The 24,985-nt window shown below is 41.4% G+C and overlaps 1 protein-coding gene across 1 annotated transcript in view; it reads right to left on the bottom strand.

Annotated features, from left to right (window-relative positions):
- Positions 1–24,985, bottom strand: part of CSMD1 (CUB and Sushi multiple domains 1) — a 909,441-nt gene that overhangs the window by 854,958 nt on the left and 29,498 nt on the right. The gene's annotated exons all lie outside the window — the stretch shown is intronic.

The raw sequence follows: 24,985 nt of genomic DNA, 5'->3' as shown, positions 1-24,985 counted from the left end.
GCTGGCGCGGATAGTATGGTTGGTTCTGGTGACTGCCACTGCCACTTACATTTTTGTGGGAGCTCCATGCGGCATGCAGTTAGGCGTGATTCGTGAATCGCCTTTAATTTGCGGTCCGTCTTCTGGTGGAACAGACCGGTACCGTCAAATGGCATTTCCTCGATTCTGCGCTTCATCTCATTGGGGAAATTACAATTGTGCAGCCACGCATGTCGGCATAACGAGATGGCATTGATGAGGGCCCTTGAATCGGTGTCTACATGATGACAACGGTAGACAACTGTTGCACCGCCACCTGCATCGCCTCCTTAATGAAAACCCTGGCAAGGTCCGCTTGGTGGTCTGGAAGGGAGGAAGCGATGTTATCCAGCTTCTGCATGATAAGTACTGGTAACGTGCCAGTGTTGCTTCGTAGTTCGATATCCGCACACCGAGTCCAGAGACCACATAGTCTTGGCACGCAGGCATATCAATTTTCCTCCCTTCCTTGTCCTGAGGAGCGGTATGTCCCCTGGACTCCCTGCCCTGGGAGGATTCAACCACAAGAGAGTTCGGTTTCGGGTGACGGAGCAGGAAGGGAATGTCATCGTCACGAACTATATACATGGCCTCATATCTGCGGGAGATAGCTTGTGGTTGGGCCGGTTGGTCCCAGGGCTGGACCATAGCCTGGCGGAGTGTAGTATAAGTGGCAGAGCTATGGATGCGGACTGCTCTCCCCGAACGACATCATAAAACCGATGGAGGGGCCTGGCTGTTGATGAGCTTCGATTTCAAGCAAACGAACTAAGCGGGACATGAGCTCTGTGAAAGAGACATGCGGTTCATCGAGTGAAGCAGGCCCTTGGTATGTGACAGCCACATCAGGGGATGTGGAGTCAACCTCCGAATCCTCGGAGTCTTCCACGTAATGCGGCTGGTTTTCGCTTGAGGAGGAGGTTTCAGGGGAGGTTGGGTGCCTCGTCTCCGTACGCCTGGAGGTGGATGGTACGTCCCTCAGGACCGATGGTGATCTATGATCCCAAGGAAAATAGGGATATGGTTGGTAACCACCCCAGCCGGGGGGAGCACCATATCCCGGGATCAACCAACTCTCATCTCGATGTTTGGATGAAAGGCTGCAACATCTGGGAGGTAATGGTGAGGCCACATGAGGTTCAGTCGGTGGAATAGGTGTTGGCAAGCGGTCCCTCGGCAGGGAGTCTCTGATCTCACCATCAGAGATGGACTCCCGAAGCGGCTCCTCCTGTTGCTGGGGATGCACGCTCTCAGGCCGAGTGGTTGGCCTGGGGGATCCTGGTGGAATCACCTGCATAACGAGTTGCAGGGCCAGTCCCAAGGGGGTTGGTACCATGGCGGCCGTCGGTACTGAAAAGCCCGATGAACCTGAGCCCTGGTGTTTTGGGCAATCAGGTTTCTTGCTCTTACGAGCAGGCTTATCCACCTTCTCCTTCCTCAACTTCTTATGGGTGGAAGGTTTATCCAGACCGGTATGCTTGTGCTTCTCCCATTTCTTAGCCGGAGAAGAAGGCAGGGACTGAGCCTCCATAGAAGCGGCGCCTTCGTCCGAAGGACGCTGCGGAGGATCGGCAGAGGTCGAGGAAGGACACTTCGCCGGAGCACTCATGGTGGAGGAAGAGTGCTGAGGAGGCGCGGACAAAGAGGAACCAGGCCGTAGCAGCAGTTGGTCAGACTGCATTAATGTCTGATCCCATAAGGAGCTTCCTGAGACGATTCTCCGTTTTTCCGCGCCTGCTTGGTAAACGCCAAGCAATGACCACATTTGTCAGTCGTATGACCCTCGCCGAGGCAGAGGCAGCATAGATCATGTGGATCAACTGGCGACATTTTAGATCCACATTCAATACATTTGCGGAATGCCACCTGCTGCGCCATCGCGGAAAAATGAAGAGGACAGTATAGAGGGTAAGATTATATATATACACATACATACATACATATATATATATATATATAAAATTTGCTTTTTTATATATAGAGAGAAGAGAATTTAAGAAGAAAATGGACAGAATCGGGAAGAAGAACAAACTTGGAGCAAGAGGAGTTCAAGGTTTTTGAGAAAAAAACAACGAAGAGGCACAGATCTATAGCGAGAGATGAATAGGCACGAGGCACAGCGAACGGCGGTTGCAAAGACTGAGCAAAATGGCGGACACTCCACTCTATTTATACCACAAAGGGGGAGGGGAGCAGAGTTTTTCCGCCAAAAACCGTTAGCTTTCTAATCTTCCGGCCTAGGCACTGCGCAGGCGCATCAACCCATATGTGTGATACACAGAGGCCCTGACGAAGAACCTTCTGAGTCTTGAGATACATATCCCCTTTGTGTGCCGGATATCTCCATGTATCACTTGCACAAGGATCTGGCACAGGAGGGGAAAAGTGAGCTGGGAGCTAAGGAAACTTTCATGGGTGCATCCAAGGTGCTTTTAAATGCGTAAAGCTAGAAGAAAAACCTTAAGCCACATCATCACGGTAAAATGAGGCAAAGCAGCAAAAAGCTGGAAGAATTACCTTGTGGGTCTCAAATGTTTTGGGAATGAAATACAAACATAATTTAAATAGTGACTATTTGTATCAACATTATCTATATGGTATGCATTTCTTCTATGTGCAATGTAATTATCACCTAGGTATCACAGTGAAGCTAGTGGAATTATTTTTCATGAGGCACATCAAACAAATAAATTCAGAAGTTTAGTCTAGCGTTTTTGTTTTGGTTTTTTTTTTTAATCACTAAATAAAAAGTTTCACCAAAAGCTAATGTACTTTGGAGAATTCTGCCCTCCTCTTTTTAAAAGAAATCTGGAACTTTGATGTAACAGTATTTGATTCTCCTACACAGAGAACTAATTTTGAGCATTTAATCATGTTGCACCTTCCCTTTTATTCAAATAATGCTGTGAAACTATAGTGCTGTCTAGAAAACAGATGTTGCCACTCAGCAGGGAGGCTGGGAATCCAACTGGTGCTCCTTATTCTTTCAGATTCCCAAGTACATATTCCAATGTAAGTCACACGCCCAAGGGACTGCTGTCTTCGTTAATTTAATAGGTCTGACCCTGATATTAACTTCCCAAATTTTATTAACTCAGTATCTGAGTGATACAGTTCAGGCTGTCAGAAAAAACTCAAAACAAAACTTTATGAGAGTGTGAATGACAATCTGGTTCCAAACTGTACTGATGGATTACTTTTGGGTCTTTTCAATATGCTACATTTTGTAAACAGCATGGTTCAATAAAGTGATTCCCCAACTGTTGATAATTTAAACCTATTACATGTGTAGGTGTTCCCATCATTTGTGACATTATGAACACATGAACCTGTTTTCTATCATATGAGATAATAATCTGCATGTTTTCTGTACATTTTCAAGAAGATAAAATACCACTGTAGCATCAATTTGTATTTCTAGAAATGGCTGTAAACTGCCAGAATGTATATTCCCAAGACATTTTTGTCATACTTGTTTTACTTGTTCCCTCAGAGTCTGATCCCAGTGTCAGGCAATAAGAATTGTACTGAAGTATTAGTGTAGCTTATAGGACTGAAATGTTTGACTACAGTGCCCATCATCCATCCCCATTAGCTGTGCCAACTTGGGCTCATGGGAGTTGCATTCCACTAACATTTGGAAGGCCACACATGGCTTTACACAGAGCCAAATCAGTGGGCAGTTCATAGGGCAAGCAGTGAACCATGGATTTAAACAACAAACGTAAATGAAAAATCTGTTCAGACTGCTGTTCCTAGCTCCAAAAACTTTCTTCCTTGACTATGTAATAGAATACTTGTCCCTAAACCAGAGTTTAAGGGATACAGTAGTCACTAAGATTATGTTCTACCTACTGGGAGCACCAAGCTCATCAGAGAACACTCCTTTTTCATTACATATACAAATTATGGTAAATCTGCCAGATCCATTTCAACGGACTTCTTCCATTTCCCACCTCCACATCTATTCCATGACTATTCCACTCATTTTTTCCTCTGAAAAAAAAATCTGCAGTTTTGTATGCACTTCTTAAATTGTGTGTTTTTGCCCATGCCCCACCCTCTAACTAAAGTGTGCTTCCTACATTTTTGAAACGGACGCCAACTGCTTCCTCAGTTGCTACCCCAAAATGTCCTTCACGTGCACCAAGGGCACTTGGTGCTGAAGGAGGCTCTGAACTCTGATCACCATGGAAGACCCACACCGGTGCCTGTGATCACCAGTGTTCCCACAGACAACTTGTCTGGTCCTTGCTGCCAAATAGGAATATATAAGAAATTCATTTTTGCTTACAACATATTGAAGCACGCTCTGCTTGAATATGCAAGCAGCAATCCACTGAAACTATTAGTAAATTGTCAAATGTGTTTGTATTCATCTCATTTCCAATTTTCAATTCGACTTGCAGTTTTCCTAATTTGCACAGATTTCCTCAGTATACTGAATCATCTTATAAGGAAGATTGCACAAATTAGGGGGGTTAGTGTGTGTGTGTGTGGGGGGGGGTAGTTTGCTGCTTTGTCTTTTGGTGCAGTATGTTCTGCCTTCTTGTGTATGTCCAGTGGGCTTTAGGGGTTGGTGCTATGGGCATGTGGTGCAGCTGCCTGTATGCGTGTTTCTCTAAAGGTCATCAGTTTGCCTTCTGTGAACCTGAAATGTTGTTGTGCTTTGTGGGTGCAAATGCATGATTTGCAGCTCACATCCCACCTCTGCCTTGTACTGTGCTCCAAGCAGAGTTTGTATTCTTGTTAAATGGGTGTTTGAACATAACACTGTGGATTCTAAAGATTCCCTGCCAATTCAGACCCACCTTTAAGTTCCTAACTTAGTTTCTTGGCAAATTACTTTTATTTTAGCCTTATCTCCTTTCTAGAAGATCTGTGTTTTATGAATGGGCAAACCCCCTTACAGTAACCATTGTGTGGAAGTATTCATTATGATCTTTCAAATTCCAAATGTGCCCATATATCCAAAATGACTGGGAACTCCCCCCTAATCTAACAACTCTACCACAGTCCTAACATAACTCCATGGACAGTAGCACCAATAAGCACTGGAATGGCAACTCTTGGTAACACCATTATGTCCAGGTGCTGATTCCAACATTAAGGCCAACGTTAGAAGATAAATGAAGCCCCTTTGCTAGGTTCATTTCTAATACACAAAAAATGAGAACTGCTGAAAACTACTTTTCAGAAGTAACCAAGTCCAAGATTGTGCTGCATTTCTGCAGCATCTAATTCTGTTTCTCTGCTAAGGTTATCCTGCTGTACAACTTTATCAGATTAAATGAGAAAACTGACATACAACAATGTTTTTGATTGCTCTCTGCCAGAAACGTATGTTTGTAAGAAGAATTTAAATCAACTGATTGGATAATCTTTGGGAGATAAATCTTATAATAACAACCTGCAGAAATAAATGTTTCAAAAACACAAACCTCATTGTTGTGAAATTCAAATGTAGCTATTTGAATTGCTGAATAGATTTTAACTTGAATAGCACAAGCTATTGCTGAACAGCTTTAGCACTTTGAAGACATTACTATTTTGATAAATACAAACCAAGGTGGATACTTTAGAAGGGCTGTGTATTTTATTGCTCATGAGATGTATCTCTATAACATTCTGTCAGTTCAGCTGCCTCCTTTAAAACTGTTCATCACTGCACATGAATGACGTCCTTCAGCTGACATGAAACAGGAACCAGGGTTTTGGGGCCCCAAGCAGATGGAATTGCTGAGTTCTCATCGCATTCCAGGGTAATGCTGCCTTCTGTTCCACCTGCTAATAGTGGCTCAGATAGAGATTTTTACTTTATGCATACCAAAAGGTTTGGGCATGCCCACTAGAATATTTGACTTCTTTTCTTTGAGTAATGAACTTTTCCTTATTGATTTGAAAAGCTGCCTCCTCCTCACTTCCAAAAGCAATTTGCCATGTGGACAGAGAAGGGAGGAGGTTTGAGATTCAAGAAAAGAAGCTCCTTAGACCTGCAGCTCTGATTGTGCAGCTGCTGCTTTTTAGAATAATAAAATGATTGTTCATGGCATTTAAAAACTAATCCCTGCTGAAAATGTATACCTGTGCCACAGTCAAGTAAGGATTGATGTTGAGCTTATTTTGTGATGGAATGCAGTTCTAGTGTGTAGTTCCATCGCATCTTTTCAAGTGGTGAAAGTTATCACATCAAAGAAATTGCTAGTTTTCAGCTTAGCTTTGATTATAAATGTTGAAAATTGTAATGCTGGAAAACACATGAAAAAGGCAAATTATAAATCATGTCCTCAGAAAACCCCATGATTTGAATATTCTTTATTTAAAGAGGTAGCAAGAATTCAAACCTTGTCCTTTATACTACAGAAGATCAGGGAGACACCTTGACAGATCGCTTGACTAGCATGCTGCAGAATCTAGATGAAGAAAGGAATGCTGTGTCTGACCTTATATAAACACCCTGACAATTCTCAGGATAAATTTACAACTTCTGGTCTTTCATTATGTAAACACTCAGTTACTGGTAGGAACTAGCATCATTCAATAGGAGTTAAATATGACCCAACCAAATCCTGCTGGTAGAATTAATTATCAATCGAGATTAGCATATTCTCTGATCATTAATAATTGCTGAACATAGGAACCTAGCTTCTTTCTAGCACTTGCTTCCTTCAAGCAACAATGTGTTCTTCTGTAGGAGCTCTAGATGCAGGACACATTGTTCCTGCCCCACTGCTGGTGGGATAGAGGATGAAATGCCATTATACCCACTTTAGTGGGAGGCAACAGCTCAGGGGAGCAGGAAAAAAGGCAGCTTTAAAAGGCAGACTCTGCTTCTCCATCCCTAAAACATTTCTCAGAGTGGCTTCATCCACATCCCCTCAAATGAGCAGCACTAGACTAGACAGTCACCTGAGTAGAGGCAGAGTGGGAGCTGTAGCATATTCTATAATGGGCAGCTGGAGTTGCATCCCTCACATACACACATCCAACTACTTCAAGCTGTGGTAATTTTGAGGGGTTATGGTCTTGGTGAATTTGTAAGATTGCAGGTCCCATGTGGCAAGGGAGAAAATTAAAGAGAAGATGGCCTGGTGAGCACCCTGAAGTGTCTTTCTGGTGAAAGGCTGTTCATTCACCCACTGTCGCACAGCCACGTGGTGCAAGAGGCCACAGAAGAGAGCTCTGGTGTAAGGCTCTTAAGCTAGGTTGGCACGGGCTGAGAATGCACAGCCATCAGTCAATAGAGTGGTCTCATGCTCAGAGCCACAGTACAGTTGCCAATGCCAGGTAGAGCAGGTAGGTAATGCTAGGGGCATCAGTCCATCTCTCTCAAGAAGCGCAAGGGTCAGCACTGAAGAGTTGTTTGCTGTTGTTAACATGTTGTTTTTTTCTGGTTGTAAATTTTTTTGTCAGTGAATACAGCTATTCTTCTTTCCTCCCAGTTACTTCTTGCGATTTTATTTCTTGGAGAGAGCTAGAAAGGTAGCCCCTGGCACACGCATATTTCCCTTGTAGATTGTAACCTCTATATGTTGTGTGTCTGCCTATTCATGCTACTGCAGTATATGAAATTATCTGTTCAGCCATCATGATATGCCTCAAATTTGGGATTTTATCATTATGTGTAAAGTCCAAAGTAGTCTGTATTCATGAAATTTAGGCCCTACAAGACTGTTAAAAGATCAACATACAATTCCTTATGTAACAAATCAGGTGATAAAAAGTAGTCATCCAAGAAATACTAATAAATATTATATCTATTAACCTAATGCAAAAGAGCTGCTCTCAGTAATTCATCTTTTGATCTTCTAACCATCCTGCACTCTGAGCCTGCTTCCTACCTGCCATTAATGTCACCATCATTCTAGTCAATACTTGTTCTCCTGTTATAACAGCAATAATACTTCGAATGCCGAGATGTTTCAAGAGCCAGAAAGTTTGTTGTATGTGATTGCTCTCTGTAAAAGCAACAGCAGCTATTTCTCAGGCAGGGCTCATTCAGCTACTGGAGACCCCCAACAAGTTTTGTTTAGAAAGAACTATATAGGTAATATAGAGGAAACTGGCACCACTGTCCATGGTGCCTATAAAAATAGAGGTGGGCTTTTTTGTTTTTTTGTTTAACCTTAACATGAGAAAAGAAAGTAATGCCAGCAGAAAGGAGAGAAGTCAAGGGTTTCTAATGTCCAATTACCCTTTCCTCAGTACCTGAAACAATAGCAAAACAAACAATAAGACAATCAACCTGGAAACCCACAGAGATAAATTAGTTGATTTGAAGCAAATGATGTCCTACAACCTACTACTTCTTTTTTAACATTGTGAATCACTTAAAAATAATCAATTTCAACAGATGTAATATATTCTACTTTGTTAAGATATAATGTGGAATACACACAGTTCACACACTGTAGCTAGAAAAATGCAGAAAAGGATCATAGAAAAGGCAAGAATGTTGAAAGCCTCCTAGTCTGGACCTGTTGCTGCTTCCTCATTATTGCTTCACATTCTCCCTGAAACATGAAGGCAAACATTGCTTACGGGCCACATAATGTTAGCCTGGCAGATGCTTAACCAAACTGTTGCTGCAGATCTACACAGGCAGCAAATCTAAGAAGCTTACTGAGACCCAAGTGTGCTGCCATTACCTGACAGGTGGGCTGCTTTCAAATTGGGAGGGTCTTAATTTGTGCAGATCTGTTCTGGTTACTGCTTCTAAGTAGCCTATGGAACATGCAGACTTGATCTGATTTGAGCCATATAACTAGGGGTGAGTTCCCACAAGCAAAGGTTGAGTTTGCTTTTGATCAGATTCTTTTGAGGAGCCTGAACTACAGGTCAGCATGTGGTGCAATGTTACATAACAGAGCAATGCTACTTACCAACCAAAGAATTTCAAAGTCAGATGTCCCAATTTGCTTAAAGAGTAAGACTCATAAATCCGAAAGAAGAAACAGTGGATGCTATGGTTTCCAGCCTGCACCAGCATACCAGTCTTTCAGATTGTCCTAACAGCAAGGTCATTTATTTTAAAAGTATTATTTTGGAGAGTAGCTAAAATTGTGTAAAACACACATTCCAAAGCACATTGAGGGATTTCCCTATAAGTCTGGCATATGGAGATTACTGAATGAAGATCAGTCCAGTATAGAGTTACGTCTAAGGTTCTTTAAAGCCTATAAGTCTAAGATAAGCTTCCCAAAAACTTATTTTAGTCTATAACTCCCAAAATGCTAACCACTAGTCATGGTGACTAAGGCTGAAGGAAATTCAAGTCCAACTTAAGGGCAGCAGGTTGAGGAAGGTTGGTCAAAGACACAGAGCCAGTTCACACTATAAAAATAAGCCTCCGTGACTTTTAAAAAAATCATGGATTATTTGAGGGTTGTTTAACCCTCTGACAAGCTATACTGGGTGGGTTCACATGATAAGCCACAGCTGTTTGACAGTTATGTAAATCCTGGCATACACTAAGACTTGCAACAAGTAGCATGTTCATGCCACAGTGGCTTGTTTTGATTGAATGAACTTGGTCACAGAGATTAGTTAATGAAGACTATGGGCTATAATAGATCTAAAATAAATATACTTTTTAAAAGTATCTCTCACTGTAAATACTTCAACTTGGTAGAAGCCCATGCTGTGGGTGTTATATTTATAAGATACAGAATTGGTAAACACTGAGGCAGATAGGGATAGGTGAGACTTTAGTTTCAGTTCAGTTTTAATATGAACTTTCCATAATTCACAAATGTTTTTATACTTGCAACAGAAAGAAGTTGGGATTTTAACAAAAATGAATGCAGGAGTAAGTGAAACTAACAGATCTGTCCATCCTTCTATGAAGACCTCTCATCAAACTGTCAACATTTTGAGCAGGATTCCACATACAGATCCTAATTTCAGCACTTGTCCTCTTTTTTTTTTTTAAATCACCCATACCAAATACAGCTTTAGGAATAGAATAAAGTATATGCATACATTAAGTAAATGGAGTGTACATAATTCCACTCTAGACTGAATCTTTTTATAATTGAAAAGATGTCTTCCTATTAGGAGACAAATGGAATGCTCAAAAGGTTAGTGCTAATGACAGGTAGATGCTATCAGATGCACAGTGGCATTCCTAACCTTGCAGTCTCGATGCAATTGAGGGCATTTGCCAGTTGAAGTGAATGTGTGACAGACAAAGCTTAATACTCACACAGGAAGCTTCCTTGTACTGAAACAGACAGAAAACAGTTGTTAGGATTTCCAAGAGATTTTTTTCCAACTCTACCTAGACATACCAAGAAATGAATCAAGAGATTTCTGCATTTACAGTAGGTGCTCTACCACTGAGCCAAAGTTCAACTCTTTGTTTATATTCTTCATGTGTCTCCAGGTCTTTTCAAAATAAATGATCCCAGCTTGGTTCCAAGACCAGAAGATCTAGGGTGGACATTTTCAGAAAGAATCTGTGGTTGTAGAAATGGCTAGATAGTCCTCACTTAACTATTCTTCCCTGAGTCTTCTGTTCCTTTAGCCAGGCTAAAGAACAGTTTGAAGTATGGCAGACACCTGTTTGCGGCCAGTATATTATGTACTTCAGCCTTAAATATTTGCTGCAATCATTTACCATTATGCAAAACAAATGGCTGGCAAAGTATGACATCTAGTGCTTTTAGATATGACATTTAGAGAAATTGCCTGTTCTAAAGTCAATAGTTGCTTCCAGAAATTTCTTCCTAAGACATTATTCTCTTGGAAGAAAACAGACCTTGTTTAAGTCTGACACAAGGCATATGTAGCATGTATTATGGGGTCTTGTCTCCTGACACATGAGGAATGTCTCTCAGCAGTGAAAATTAAGTCAACAATAGCAGCAAGTGTGAAGCCCTAAAGCCTTAAAGCCAAGGATGTGTTAAGCCTCTCTCAAGATGAAGATGTCATCACCTCTTCCTTGTGATTTCGATCTTGTGAAGATTTATTTAGATTGGCTCCAGGAAGAAATCACTTCATCTTCCGTAGCAGAATCTCAAACAGAACACAAAAAGGAAAAGAAAATACACGGAAGGAAAGCCTAAGATGACTACAGTAAAAAAAAATATTTTCTCCCCCAGCATGTCCCAGATCTTGCCTTACTTGGATTTTTATGTGTTCTCTTTTTGAGAATGTTATTTAATGAAAAGAATAAAAGCCATGCGATTGAAGTACTAAAGAAAAATGATATGCAAGTGGGGCTAGAGCCTAAAAATAACCATGCAGTTTTAACCAGGACAGATGTAATATATATAATTCGGAACGTATTGTGTGAAGTGCAGATGGATTCTTTTGTTGGTTTTTAAATGTATGTTTCTGGAGGTAGAGTGCTATGCGTTGAACAGTTATCCAGAGTCACAGAACTGCCTGCACATTCTTTCATTTTACCAGTCCTACAACTGTCTCTCAGATCAATATAGTAAAGTCAAAGTTTGCATGCTGTGTGCCTGTTGTGCATACACACCCACACAAACACCTCTATGTATGTGATCGAGGTGTTATTTTAACACTTTGAACATAAGCTAGATAGACTTAGTTTATCTGAACATAATGAATTGGGACTAAAGCTGCACATGTACACATACCTATTTTGAAATAAACTCTACCGGATTGTGTTTTTTCGTGACAAACAAAGAACACTCTTGGAAAGAACCCAGCTGCATTTAAATCAAACAAAGAAAAGGCATTGCGCTTAAGAATTGTTTTTGGTTACAAATAAGCAAACATACACCCCACATCAACAATACCAGAGACTGCAAGCAGAGATCTGTTTGGATCACAGACATTTCTACTATTGGCTATTTCTACTGGACTGAATTTATCCCAGCTGTCATTTATAGCACCTGACGGACTAGTTTGGCCCTTTGTCTGACCCAATGTGGTTCTTCTGAATGTCTTACAGCATCTATCAAGGGCTCAGTATGCCTCTCTTTCTTATCCAGTTGGGGCTGTAAACATGGGATAGTGGAAGGGGTTGCCAAACATTTAGAGTAGGCCAATAGATGGCACAAGGCTTTTTCTAACATGGTACAGTTACTTATGATGCTGTGAAAGCATGGAACCAGGAGTCGGCACACATGGGACAACATATCTGGAAACAGCTGAAGGAAGTGGCGATTAAGCAGAATTCTGTCATAGCCTGAACACGTAGATAAACCGCTGAAAACAGAAACATTTCTGAGCAAGATCAACTGCAGTTGTGGCTGCTCATTTCTCTGTCAAAACAAACAAACAAAAAAATAGAGAGCTTTGTCGAAAATATTTTTTAAAGCCTTTCTCCTGACAGTGGTCAAAAGAAGCTCTCAGAAAATGGGATGGCTTTCTGATCTTCACTTACTAGATTCTCAAACAATGGCAACACTGCAAACTATGGGGAGGGAAACACTAAAATACTGGAGGCTCTCCTCTCACTACAAAGATGGAAATAAAGTCACCAACCCTTTTGTGAGTTTTGCCACAAGATCTCCATTTTACAACTGTCAAATAAATGCAAACTAACAAAATAACTATTTTCAGGTTCCCTTGGTCAAAATTCATGTTGCAAAATCTACCTGCTGCACTATGACAACACACATGAACTACGACTTTTCCCAGGCAAGTGTTCAACATTTGCATTAAGCTGCTTCCGCTCTTTGTTCTCTAACCAGTAACAATTTTATCTGCAGGCTTCTCTTCTTTCTCAGTCCTGTGGTTCTTCTGTGATGACAAACTTGTCCTGCAGCCCACACAATGTACATGAATAGCAACATACACAGATAGCAGTTCCTGAGTGCTACAGCCAGACACACCTTCCCTACAGCAGCTTCTGTGGCTTTTGGAAACATTAGCGCTGCAGCAGCAAGATCCACCCCGTTAGACTCCCATTTTCCTGGTAAGGGCAGGTCTAAAGAAGTTCAGGAGCTGAGGTCTGGCAGATGACCTCCTTTTCTCAGCCTCAACAAATGCCGGCAACTGCCACTGTTATAAGCCAGGCAGATAGGAAAATGCATCTGCCAGTTTTGCTGTGCGTAAGATAAGCAGGTGCCTCTGATAGACCTGTTCTTTCTTTTTGGGATACCAAGTGCCTGGCAGCTTCACCTTCTCAATTCAGCTACAGAACAGGCTGGTTTTTAGACAAACATTCTCACCCACCACTCCCCCCAGTTCATGGGAGGCTCACAGTAAAATCAGCTGGAAAATATTAAAGTTAGTACTTTCTCAGTCAAATTATGTATTCCTATTCTGTTTTAAGAAGATGAATGTACCTATTCATCTTTTGAAAATGGGGAGGAGAAGAATCCTTGGAGATTTATTCTCGCCATCCCATTTTTAGGAATTTATTCTTTAGGTCTTTCAAGACAACATCCTGGAAGGAGGTGTTTTTTGCTTCCAGTTTTGCATGCTTGTGATAGGTTGAAGAAATCAATTTCTTACTTTTTTATAGTACAGATCTGGCAATATGAACCAGTTTACAGTGTCTGCTACATTCATGGCTAATCAATTTACATTTTGAATACTTTATGCACACTTCTACAGATTTTATTACATCCTTGAGCACAACAGGACTTAGGTTAACAGCAGAGAAACAGTAATAATGGGATAGAATTCCAGTGCTTTTGATTATTTATATATTGAAATATTTGCATTTCCACTCCATCTAAATTTTGATCATGTGCAATCAAAGCAAGAGAAGAAAAGCAAAGGGAGAACTCAGGATGATGTCACTATGAGCAAATGTAGTAGTACACATGAATATACAATCCTATATATGTTTAACTGAGCTCAATGGACCAAAAGTGTATAGTATTGCTACATTAAATGCTATGATTGCTGATGATGAGAAATAAGGGGTTAAGGATTTTACAAAGTAGTTTGAATAGCACCAACTGCTTTGACAGCTAAGTGCTATATACTAAAGTTGCCATCTGCTATTTTTTCTCTCTTGCATGACATTATTCACAGTACTTGCTACAAATAGAACAGAAGTGAAAGTCTAAGAGTCTAAGAGAATTTTAAAATAGTTATTCTTATGACTTTCTATATGTGGCTACATGGAAAAACAAAAAGAATTACTTGCAAAACATAAAATATAATTAATCTCTGCTTTTAGGTCCTAGTGGTCACACTTGTAGGTCCTAGGTTCACAGAACATGATAACCCACAATGAAGGCTGAGTATAGGTTGTGTGGGTTCTCATTGAAACATGGGTTGTGGTTTGAAGGTGGGTTGTTGCTCAAGTGTGGGTTGTTATATTGCGAGCTCAACCACACTATCAAACCATGGTGTATTCATCACAAACAACATGTGAAGACAACATGTGGCTTGTTGTTTAATCATGATGAGCACAGATAATAAAAAAAAAAACATGTTCTTAGCAGTTGCTGTCTTGTGCAAAGCAGGCAAATTTATTCATTTGTTTTCTATCCTCCTTTTTTTTTTTGAGCTCAAAGTGACTATATCATTCTTTTCCTCCTGCTCTCAATCTTATCCCCATCACAACAGTCCTGTGAGGTAGGTTAGGCTGAGTCTGGAAAGTCATTCAACTGGCTACAACTGGCCAAGCAGGGACTAGAACCCAGGGCAGCTGGGTTCCAGCACCACACTCTTAACCACTACACCACGCTGGCTGTCTTCATAATTTGATTGATGAAGGGACAAGCAAGGGTTGTATTATTCTTACATAACTCATGTTTCCTTAATTCACATGCCTTTCTGAGAAGGTGCTCAGAAACAATTGAGTCAACTGACTGAGTCATTTCTGCCTTCTATGAATTAATTAGGATTTCTACAGAACAGCCAACCTTGTCAGCTAGAAAAATCTCCAGAGGCATAGTGAAGCCATCCTGATTCATTATTCTCTGGGATCAGACCATCTTAACCTCAGCAGGAGGTGATCTGACCAAAACAAAGAGACTGATTCAAAATACCTTAAGTTTAGAATCTTCATAGTCAACCGAAAAAAGCAAACAAGTCCAGAATGTTCCTTCCTACAGGTGTTGGACTGATATTTTGGGACAGTGGAGAATATACATGGTGCCCATGAAATCCTGAGTCACCCCAGAGAAGCTATCCATTGGCATGAATGCTGACGTCCTCCAGAACCAATAGCCTGGGGGAACTCAACAAAGGTTGAAATACCACTTTTATAAGCTTAGGTAGTGGTGATGTTGGGCAGTGGAAGGGTGGTATACCACCAGAATGCCTCCTCTGTCCCACTGGCACAACACAACATGCAAACAGTCCAGACTAATAGTCACATGAACAAGGAGCCCCAGGAGAGACTGATGAAACTGCCATAGGTCACAGCAAACCCTACCTCCCTGTTCCTCAAGTTTACCCTGGTGTTGAACCAGCTTGGTGAGACTAACTGCACCTCATTTACCCATTCAGGTGTCATGTTTGCAAGATTGGCTGCCTTATCCACTATCAGATCATGGATGAGAAAGATCTTATTTTGAATTCATCTCGCAGTTAAAAGTACTGTATTTTTCCATGTATAAGACACTACTTTTTCTTAAAAAAACATTTACTTAAAAATGGAGATGCATCTTATACGGGGGGGGGGGGGGGAGGGGAACGGGGGGCTCTCCCGGGGGGGGGGGGGACTGGTGTGATCACGCACACGTGCGGGGCGGTGGCGAGGCAGCGTGCATGCACATGCGTGCATGGCAGCAGCTTGCTCCCTGGAGATAGGTAGGAAAAGTGGGGGGCGTCCTATACATGGGGGCGTTTTATAGACAGAAAAGTACGGTAGCTTCTGGAGACTGGGGTGGGGGGAGTGACTAACAAACATGCAGGGGGAGTGGGGACATGGTACGGCCATTAACTGTTTGGACCATGTTCCTCTTATCCGACTAACACTCCTTCCAGAGGATATTTATTCAAGCACCAAACAGGAGGAAGTTCAAAAATGGTCAGCTGCTTTAAAATGAAATTAAAAATGAAATTAAGACTCTACCTACAAAGAAGATGCATCTTAAGAATAACTAATAAAAGCAGCTTGCAAAGAGCACCACCAGCATGGAAGAGTCTAGCCTTGACTCCTCATCAGCTGTTCCAAGGTCAAGTAAGGCATTTCTATGGAGGGAGGACCTCCCATATGCGGGTTATACACTGCAGGTTGACCAGTCAGTACAATCAATGTTCCTAATCATGTGGCCATTGCCTCTCTCCTAGTACTTGCACGAGCTGATTTAACGTAAAGCTGAATCAAATGGTGGCGGGGAGAGTTAAGCCACAGCTGTAGCATAATACAAAGTCAGGATGCCTGAGAATGAGCTTTGTTCATAAGCATGTTTTGAACATAGGAAAGGGCTGAGACACTCACAGGTTTTATAAATGAACTGCATTACTATGGACAGAAATGACAAAGGTCTGTACATTTCAAAGTACCATGGGGTCACCTTTTAAGGATTAAGAATGTTTAATGGGCAAATGGAGTAATAGCAGCTGCCGTCTACTTGCTTACACTAAAGGTGCAAACAGCTGTCGTGATACTTCATACTGTCTCACCATTATTCATCAAAAGACCAAGTGGCTGAAGTAATTTTTGCCTAAGCAGGATTCATCCACAGACTCATGGTCCCCTGGCTGTCAGATAATTCTGCCAATCTTGCTGAGGCATTTTTCACTGAGAACTGGATGGATGCCAGAAGCAACACATTGGACGTCAATAACCAAACTATCAACAGATGGCTGAAAAAGCTTTAAATCGTGTAACTTGCTACAGACAGTTATTTAATTATAAAGAATGCCTGTGAATCCTTTCCCTTTCAAAAGAGATCTTAGTCATGTGGGAGGTGAAGCGTAGCGGCATTCCTTAAGAGGTACTCATGGGTCAAACATATACAGACTTTTTTTTACTAGACAGGTGGGAACTAAAAATATTATATTATTTAGGGATAATCTGTGGGTTGTGGCCTCATTAGATGGAGCCTCCAATCCCAGAGGCTTCCAGTATGCAGTGTCCTAGCAGGCTGCCAGCAGCAGAATATGAAGAATGACAGAGGCAATGTTCATCTCCTCTTTTTCCTGCCCCACCATTTTTATCTCTTCTAAAGCCACCTGGAAGAACCAAACTGTCAAAGGGGGGACTGGGGCTAGAGAGACCATACAATACATCTTGTCCTGTCCTCTCTTTTCTTGTACACCAGAACATCCAATTTCTAACCTCTCTGAGCCCCTTCAATGACATTTTGCTTTTTCAAAGCAACTAACATGGATCTTACCATGGCAGCTACAAAGGGGAAATATCAGGTTCAGGAGAAAATCTGTGTCTACAATCTTGGAAGGAGTGGCCAAAGAATCCTAAGTTTCCTGGTATGCTCTCCTGGAACCACAAGGATGCTCTCTTTGTTTCTTTCAAAGGATCAGACCTCCATGGTTTTTATGTAACCAACCTTCTGAAATGGGAATCCAGTGAATTTAAAATGTCCTCCAGATTCCATATAGAAAATAGCAGTATAAAAGTGTACAGAATACAAGTGGATGACATTATTTGCAGGCAACAATTTTGTGCCTGTACTATTCCAGGTCTTTTGGTTTCCTTCTAATCAAACATTGTTGAAATAGTCAGCAGGGTGGTCTTGTAATGTGCAGCCATATTCATCATGAATGACTGAATGATGCAAGAAAAAAACATAGTTATTCAGGTATATTATCAGGTGGAATTAAACATGCTAATCATTAACTTTGATCTTGAACAAAATAGTCATAGACAAATGACATGTTATGGGAGCAGCATCTACACTATTTTTGGGCTCTGCCCATAAATTCTTCCCCTTTATTTCAGTGGAAGCATGTGATCTTTACGTGCATTATTCGAAGCACATAAGATTATTGCTGTCACCAAAATATAAAGGAATAAACCCCGGTGGAAAGAAATTACTGGGAAATAACTGGGAAGATGTGCATATCTCTAGATATACTTGCTTTAGAAATGTCTTTCCATGAACTTCCTTGAACTTGAAAGATGCAGAGATTTTATGGCAAAATGCCATGGTAAGCAACCAAAGACAATCAACTTTTCAATCCAATATTGAATTGCAAGCACTTTTTCTGTATTTGGAACAAGGCTCTTAGCAACAATTGCTCCCCCACACACTCCCAACGTAATCTGGGCATTAAAGGTAAAACCACAGGTCAGGTCTTTCCTTATGTAAGTGTCAGACAGCGCACATTGTGAACTGTGGGGAAAGCTTCTGAAGTCTACAATGTGGTTCCTATCAGGATAGGTAAAAAACAATAATTTTTAAAAATCAGATTAATTTAAATTTTATTTTAAAATGGATTTTTAAATAAAATGCGTTTTGAGGGGAAAAAATATAAAGATAGCTTTCTATTTAAGATACATTATAGTCCAAAGGTTACTCATCATGAAATAAGTACTAGATTTTAATTATGTAGCATGAGGCTGTATATTCATGCAATGTTTATCTTTTTTTTTGGTAAATTAATTCCATTAATCCATTCACAATGTCATGCTCTTCCAGAGGTTTCTGTAAGATTATTGGGCTATTTTTCTATATAGAAGATATTATCACAGATGCTTGGTTTTACAGTTCTCAAAACTGTGAATTTCTGTGCAGAGTTCACATGCCTCTTCTTCACAGCAAAAATGTTCTAAAATAATCATGCAGAATTGAGAAAAAGACCTTAATCCCATTGTTCCTTTGCAAATCTATGGACACTGAATCAATCCCTTATCTCTTAAGTGCTAAGTTTCAAAAAAGGCAGTTAACAGATTATTGTTGAAAGTGGAATAGATCTGCACAAGAAGCTAAGTGTGAGGAGGAAGGGTCAAGCAGTAAAAATGAAAGTGAAAGAGGTTTTTGTTAGCAGAATACTCCACAGGTCTTGTATCTTTTTGTGCATATCCTGAGATTTATCATAGTATTCTTTTCATGGAGGTGAAAACCTATAGGCCGTAAAAAAGTTGCTCTACCTTCAGGTAAGGCAGACATGCATACAAAACTATGATTTAAATCTAGTCTTACTGACTAGTGATTTAAATCAATTTGATTTACATCAAAGCTACCCTGGTTCCTGCAAGCATCTCTCTTGGTGCCTACCAGGCTCCCCTCCTCTGTTTTATTTTCATTTTATTTGTAGATGCTGGCATGCTACAAAGCCAAGTACCAGCTTCCATTACCATCTTTTATGCTCAAGATTGTCTCTAGATCCATGTAAGGTCAGAGGGATTCATAGATCATAGCATCGATAGGTGACTGCTGCTGAATGCATGATTTTGAAGTGTCCCTGGCTGTCCTCAAAAAACAAAAATAGCAAGCTGAGTTGCCACTGATGGTAGTAGAGCAGGTCCCGGAGGGATATTTTGCCTGTGTATGAGTGTGGTTGTTTTACATGTGTTTTGCCTTTGTGAATGTGAGAGGGTGAGCATTCAGGGAGAGTGAATCGAAGGAATATAAATGAGTATGCGCAACTGAGTTATTATTTCTCTGGATATCAGCACTTTATCATCTGAGCAACTGATCTTATAGTGGAAAGCATGTGATTTGCCATTTGGAGCTCAGTCCCCACCTCTGCCATGTACTCAGTCTCTTGGTAAGGCCACTTTTCTCTCAGCCTCACCCATTTGCCTTCTCTGAAAACTGGAATGGCTTTCAGCAGAGAAGGTGGAATATCAATGTTAATAAGAAAATAATAAAGAAATGGGTGTTTGAAACAAGCAAGTAAACAAGCAAAAACAACTCCTGTGGTTTTGAAAGAGTGGTTTTGTGTTTTGGAGTTCACCTCTACTTACATTCTTAGAATTAAATTGCCATGTTGTCAGTGAACGTGACATACACTCAAACTGGTAAGTGTGCCCTGCCCCTGACTAAAAACCCCCAAGCAACACTCCCAGCCTGTGATGATCCTTTGCTGTGTTAGCCAGTGCTGAATGCACTAGTGAAATTCCAGTCTTCTCTTTTTCACATGCCATTATTAGCACCACATTCGCAACACAATCTATAATATGTCTACTCTAAAAGTCCAATTTGTCGCCATGTGATTTAGCCTGGGTAAAGAGGAATAGGATCGCAGTCAGTGTGTTTTGGATAGCATGCCTAAAGTTATACAGGTTCAAATATGCTTGTGAGATCACATGGAATTATCTCAGCAAAAGATGAAGTAGGCTGAATCTGGAAGGGTTAGATTATTTTGTGATTGTGAAGTGTTGAAAAGAATTCACTTTCATTCTGCATTGAAACAGATGAACACTTTCTTTTGATTTTGCTGTTCTCTGATTGCAGAGGGCTGTATTGAGCTAATCTCCTTTATCAATCACTATTTTATTTATTTGATCTGTTTCTATCAAGGAAAATAACACTTGCTGGTCATCACAATTAGGCTATCACTTCCATCAGATTTAACAGCTTATCTAGGAAATGTGTCTTTTCTTTTTCTTTCCCCCCTTTGTTGCTGCTTTTTGGGTGTGTTTAGGGAGGGGGGTATTTGTTTTCTTTTTTTGGTAGAATAATATCCCAATCTTCACCTTCAAGCTAAAGTAGAAGCAGTAGAGAAGAATGGGAAAAATATATTATATATTTCTTTAAACTATTAAACTCTCCAGGTGAAAAAAAGGAAAACTCCCCTCTGAAGATGTATTGGTAGCCACCCAAAACTACTTAAGAAAGGAAGATCTTACAGAAAAAGGTACAATCACAGAGATTGACAAACTGTGTTATAGTAACTCACAAGTGAAATAGCAAGGAGAAGACTACTTACTATGCTATCTAAATTAGTGGGGGGAGGACCCTAACCTGGCAAAAGGCTTGATACCAGTATAACGCAAACTGATGGCGAAATTGAATACAGCTACTTGGTTCATTGCTAAATAGCATGCAGAATTGCTTCTACAATTCTTTTGTTTTTTAATACACAGGCTTAATTTGAATTATAAAAAACAAATGGGTGTGAGAAATGAAATGTTACTAAGTGTTAAGGGTGAAAAACACGAACAGGACAGGATCATTGAAGTCTCTCAAGGCAAAAAAGCCTGAGAATCAAAACATGTAAATAGTTGTTCTAAGAGCAATAATGTTTCTTATATAAAAAGTTCCAAAAAATACCAGAAGGGGTAAAATTGGGGGACAGTGGTAAAACTGTCACCTTCAGTGGAGGAGAGCAGACAATGGCTTACTTTACAACTGGCGATAACGAGCCTGGAGAAAGGCATGTTCTCATTATCTCATCCTCCCCACAAGATTTAAGAAACATTTTGGCGTCAAGTAAGAATTTTCAAGGCCACTTCGGCCTGTTGACCTCTTAGAAGGTACTGCGCACGCTTAATAGGCTTATGAATAGTAAATGACACACCTCTCATAGGTAATAGGCTCATTAGCATGAACATGGGATGTATGAGCGGGAGGGGGGAACATATTAAGGAGTAGTATGATATAGGCGGATGGGGAAGATTGTGACTTCTTAGTAACCAGCCAACGGCGAAGCGGGGACAGTGTTGAGCGTTGGGGAAAGGAATGTATAAAATCTCTTGTAAACAGTAAAAAATTGCTCTTTGTTTCTCAGACTACTGAGGCATTGAGCCAGCCTTTGCAAATGCTTTTTGTATGGAATAAACTGCTTGTACCTACTCGAATCCTGTCTCAAGGAGTTTTAAATCTCACATGGGGAAAATAAATATCTGACTTTAAGAATAAATATGTGATTATTAAGAAATGAATTCCTTTATAATTAATCTGTTCTTAACTTCATTAATTCATGAAAGGAATTATAATGGGGTGCATACTACCCAACATTTGAAGACCAAGAACTAGTGCTGTAAGTAGGAAGTATGAAGATTTTTATGTATTCATGGCACAATCACTAGATGTGTATTTGACATTTTCCCCCTTGCATGATACTACTCTGGGCCTTTGTGTTGCATGACAGTGTAATAATAAGGCACAGATAGAAACTTAAGAGCAGGGAACATCACACACTGGTTTGATAACATGCATTGTCCTTTGTATAAACAGGTATTAATATATTTACCATAATCTTCATCTCAAAAGGCCTGGTCCGCCCTGGCCCTAAGAAAGATCTGGTTCCACCCTCGAAGGCCCGCTGTGACGATTTTGCCAAGCATTTCAGGGAGAAAATCACTCAGATTCGTCACGAGCTAGACTCTACTAGTGATTCAAGGCTTCTGGGGAGATACCAATGTCGCTGTCTGGTCCAAAATTAATGGATGAATTTCAGTTATTGCGGCCTGATGATGTGGACAAGGTGCTTGGATGAGTACGTCCCACCACTTGCCTATTGGACCCTTGCCCGTCTTGGTTAATAAACAACGCCAAGTACGGGATTGGGATCTGGATCTTGGAAGTGGTTAACGCTTCTCTGAGGGAGGGTCGGGTACCTGCCCCTTTAAAGGAGGCGGTAGTCCGACCGGTCCTGAAGAAAGCGTCACTGGATCCAGAGATGGCCACTAATTACAGACCAGTGGCCAACATCCCATTTCTGGGCAAGGTGTTGGAGCGGGTGGTGGCGGGACAACTCCAAGCACTCTTGGATGAAACTGATTATCTGGACCCATTTCAGTCCGGCTTCAGACCCAGGTACGGTACTGAATCTGCCTTGGTCGCCCTGTACGATGACCTGTGCAGGGAGAAGGACAGGGGGAGTGCATCCCTGTTGGTTCTTCTGGACCTCTCAGCGGCTTTCGATACCATCAACCATGGTATCCTTCTGGATAGGCTAGCGGGATTGGGGGTCGGAGGCACTGCTTTGCAGTGGTTCCGCTCCTATCTCAATGGCCGATTCCAGAAGGTGGTGCTGGGGGACTATGGCTCTGCATCATGGCAGCTATGCCATGGAGTACCGCAGGGATCCATTTTGTCCCCTTTGCTGTTTAACGTCTACATGAAACCGCTGGGAGAGGTCATCAGGAGGTGTGGGCTGCGGAATCATCAGTACGCTGATGATACCCAGCTCTACCTCTCGTTTTCCACCAATCGAGGTGAGGCAGTGGCTGTGCTGAACCGGTGCCTGGCTGAGGTAATGGGCTGGATGAGGGCCAACAAACTGAAGCTCAATCCAGACAAGACGTAGGTCCTGTTGGTTGGTGGATCGGGCTTCGGGGAGGGTGAATTGAACCTAGTCCTGAATGGGGTTGCATTCCCTCTTAAGGACAAGGTTCACAGCTTGGGAGTGCTCCTCGACCCAGAGCCTTCACTGGAAGCTCAGGTGACAGCGGTGGCAAGGAGTGCTTTCTTTCAGCTTCGGCTGATCCATCAGCTGCGCCCCTACCTGGAGTATGACTGCCTGGCGACAGTGACACACGCATTGGTGACTTCCCGACTTGACTTCTGTAACGCGCTCTATGTGGGGCTACCCTTGAAGACAGTCCGGATACTTCAATTGGTTCAAAATAGAGCTGCCAGGCTGCTGACGGGGACTGGGTGTTATGTTCACATGACTCCAGTCCTCCGTCAGCTTCACTGGCTTCCTATTGAAGTCTGGGCCCAATTCAAGGTGTTGGTGATGACCTATAAAGCCATAAACGGCTTGGGTCCTGGTTACCTGAAGGAGCGCTTACATCCATATATGTCCGCCCGCCCCTGCGGGAGAGGCCCTTCTCTGGGAACCCTCCGTGAAGGAAATTAGAGGGTGAGTACTCGGAGGAGGGCTTTCTCAGTGGTGGCGCCCAATCTATGGAATGAGCTCCCCAGAGAGGTCCGCCTGACGCCGTCGTTATTTGTTTTTTGGTGCCAGGCGCAGACCTTTTTATTCAAATGTTATTTTAATTGTTAATATTATTTATTCATTTTTTTCTTTGGCCAGTGCGACTTAATTTATATTGTTAATTTATATTATTCTATCTTGAAGTTTATTTATGGTTGTGAGCCGCCCCGAGGCTTTGGCGAATGGGGCGGCATAGAAGTCTCCTAAATAAATAAATAAAAATAAAGTCAAAAGTCAAATTCAATTCAGATAAAGCCGACTTGAGAGGTTATATGAATCCACAGTGACAGTCACAGAAAACGTTTTGTGGCTTTCTTCCATACAAATATGTCATACAGTTCTTGCTTCCTCAAACATGTCTTGATGCACAGACTAAATAGGTGTTTTGCTGCATATGGGATGGTGGCTCAGGCCATCTCGAAATAATAAAGCATACAGGAGAAAAGTAATGTGGATTGTGCTGATGTCAGCGTTTATTGTTTAAAAACAACTGAATAAGCTGATGCAGTGTTTTAGTGAATAATTGTACTCACTGTTAGGCAATTAGTCATTGATCACAGAATATATTTTTAAACAGTGTGGTGACTTTTCCAAAGTGAATTGTTCTACCTTTAATACTAAATGTACATTTTCATTCATGTACAATGCCACAGATAAGTTGTACATTTCATCCTTTTCACACTTTTCTTATCACTTTTAGAATAGAGGTTCTGTATTTGTGTTAGCAAACTGGTGATTGTGTTCCATTTCACTTTGGTTACATATCTGAAAATGCCTTTCAATCCAGCTTATAATCTTACTTCTTTCCAATATTCTGGCTTGCATAGTGAACTTTCACAGATGTAGGAGAGGGCTGGGCTCAGGGTTAGGGCTATGGCTACCATGCTCGCTCTTCTCACTACTTGGGCTGCTCAGGCACAGAATACTTGAATGGCACTCTGTGCATCTAGAGAATGCCTTTTTCAAAGCATTCAAATGCCCAGCCTGAACAAATTATGACCAGCCAGAAAGTGGCCCACCAAGGCAAGATGAACCTTCAGCTTTTGCTGCATCCCTGATGGCGCTGCATGGGCAGGGGAGTGGCCAAGTACGATCAGGCCACAGTGAGTGGCTGGTGGGCTGTGCTTTCATTAGGCAGAGCTGTTAACAAGTTACTAGGTTACTCTGTTAAATCAGAGTGAGGTGCATTGAACCTCCTGATTTTGGGTCTTCCAAACTGTTTCAAAATGAGGAAAAATAAGCCTGTAACCCTTTTGCAGCATGGCAAACAGCCTCTCTTTCT

The sequence above is a fragment of the Varanus komodoensis genome, unplaced genomic scaffold (genome assembly GCF_004798865.1).
Source record: "Varanus komodoensis strain SLA01 unplaced genomic scaffold, ASM479886v1 scaffold10, whole genome shotgun sequence".
Lineage (NCBI taxonomy): Eukaryota > Metazoa > Chordata > Lepidosauria > Squamata > Varanidae > Varanus > Varanus komodoensis.
Note: the sequence above shows the minus strand (reverse complement) of the source record. Positions and strands in the feature narration are given on the sequence as shown.